Genomic DNA, 2,510 nt, shown 5'->3' on the forward strand with positions numbered 1-2,510 from the left:
TTGGTTTAGAATGAGATGAAAACCAGCCCTCAGGGTTCTTTTTGCTGCTCCTGAAAGATACTTCCATCACTTGTAAACTATTGATCTTGCTACAAAAATGTCAGCTGTGTTGTAATAAAGAATCTTGAATTCAGGGAGTTGTTTTTGTCTTGTGACGGTTTCACAGGAGTTTGAAAAAGAGAAATGTAATGACAGATACAACATTCCTCAGTCTACAGTTAGGTCGAACTCACAAGAACCTCACTGTAGCAAACAGATAACTAAATTCATTTGTAAAAGACAATTCGGTAAAATATTCAGCATCATGTGTTACATCAATTTAATGTTAAATTTTATAGGAATTGTGTCTTTGTATCCATCTTGGGTTTTTTTTTTTCCAGTTTTATTGAGAAATAATTGACATACATCACTGTATAAGTTTAAGGCATAGAGCATGATGGTTTGATTTACATATATTGTGGAATGATTACCACAATAGATTCTGCCAATATCTATCTCCTCATACAGATACAATAAAAAGAAAGCAAAAAAAGAAAAAAAAATTTCCTTATGATAAGAACTCTTAACAATTTTCCTATATGTCAGACAACAGCATTAACTATAGTTATCATCTTGTACATTACATTTCTAGTACTTATTTATCTTATAACTGGAAGTTTTGACCTTTAACCACCTTCCTCCAATTTCCTCTCTTCCAACCCCCCCACCTCTGGTAACCACAAATCCGATCTCTTTTTCTACTAGTTTGGTGTGGGGATAGGGGTTGTTTTTGTTTTAGATTCCACTTATAAGTGAGAACATACACTATGTCTTTGTCTGACTTATTTTACTTAGTATAAAGCCTTCAGGATCCATCCATGTTGTTGCAAATAACAGAATTTACTCATTTTTTATGACTGTATAATATTCCATATATACACATACCACTTCTTCTTTATTCATTCACTCATCGATAGACACTTAGGTTGGACACAATGTCTTGGCTATTGTAAATAATGCTGCTATGAACATGGGGCAGCAGATACCTTTTTGAATTAGTGTTTTCATTTTCTTTGGATATATTCCCAGAAATGAAATTGTTGGATCATATGGTAATTCTATTTTTAATTTGTCGAGGATCTTCCACACTGTTTTCCAAATGGTCGTATCAATTTTTACAATCCCGCCAACAGTGCGCAAGCATTTCTCCACATCCACTCTAGCATTTGTTATCTCTTGTCTTTTTGATGACGGCCATTCTAACAGGTGTGAGGTGATATCTTGTGGTTTTAATTTGCATTTGCCTTTTGGCTAGTGATGTTGAACAACTTTTTATATACCTCTTGGCCTTTCATATCTCTTCTTTGGAGAAATGTTTATTCAGCTCCTTTGCCAACCTTTTTATTGGGTTATTTGTTGTTTTTGCTATTGTATGTGTTCTTAATATATTTTGATTATTAACCCCTTATCAGATATATGGTTTGTAAATACTTTTTCCCATTTTGTATGTTCTCTTTTCACTTTGTTGATGGTTTCATTCATTGTGCAGAAGCTTTTTGTTTGATGTAGTCCCACCTGTTTATTTTTTATTTTATTGTCTGTTCTTTAGGCGTCACATTAAAAAATTCATTATCAAGACTCATGCCATGGAACTTTATTCCTATGTTTTGTTCTAGGAGTTTTATGGTTTCAGGTCTTACATTTAAGTCTTTAATCCATTTGAACTAATTTCTGTAAGTGGTGTAAGATGGTTTGATTTATATATATTGTGACAAGTGGTATATGAGTCCGGTTTCATTCTTTTACATATGAAAATACAATTATCCAAGCACCATTTATTGAAGAGACTGTCTTTTCTTCTTTTCTTTCTTTTCCTTTTCTTTTCTTTCTTTTCTTTTTTCTTTTCTTTTCTTTCCTTTCTTTTCTTTTTTTTTTTTTTTTAAGGCAAGGCAACCCTTGGTTGACCTCACAGATTGCAAGGAACTTGTCAGCTTACAATCCCTTAATTTTTATTTTTTACGCCTACAGCACCTGGTCTTCCTTGGTGGTCTCCCATCCAAGTACTAACCAGGCTCGACCCCGCTTAGCTTCTGAGATCAGATGGGATCGGGCTTATTCAGGATGGCATGGCTGTAGACTGTTCTTTTTCCATTGGGTATTCTTGGCTCCTTTGTCAAATATTAGACGACCATATGTGCTTGGGTTTATTTCTGAGCTCTCAATTCTGTTGCATTGGTCTGTTTGTTTTTATGACAGGACCATACTGTTTTGATGACTATAGTTTTACAGTAATAGCTTGAAATCAAGAGGTTTGATACCTCATGTTTTATTCTTCTCAATATTTTTTTGGCTATTTGAAGTCTTGTGGTTCCATATAAATTTTAGAAGTACTTTTTCTACTTCTGTAAAAAATGCTATTAAAATCTTGATAGGGATTTCATTGACTCTAAAGATGGCTTTTGGCAGTATTGACATTTTAACAATATTAATTCTTTTAATCCATGAATACAGAAAACCTTTGCATTTATTTG

General features: G+C 33.3%; 1 pseudogene; it reads right to left on the bottom strand.

Annotated features, from left to right (window-relative positions):
* Positions 1–1,998: 1,998 nt before the first annotated feature.
* LOC112483750 lies at positions 1,999–2,117 on the bottom strand (annotated as a pseudogene).
* Positions 2,118–2,510: the final 393 nt, after the last annotated feature.

The sequence above is a fragment of the Pteropus alecto genome, unplaced genomic scaffold (genome assembly GCF_000325575.1).
Source record: "Pteropus alecto unplaced genomic scaffold, ASM32557v1 scaffold164, whole genome shotgun sequence".
Taxonomy (NCBI): Eukaryota; Metazoa; Chordata; class Mammalia; order Chiroptera; family Pteropodidae; genus Pteropus; species Pteropus alecto.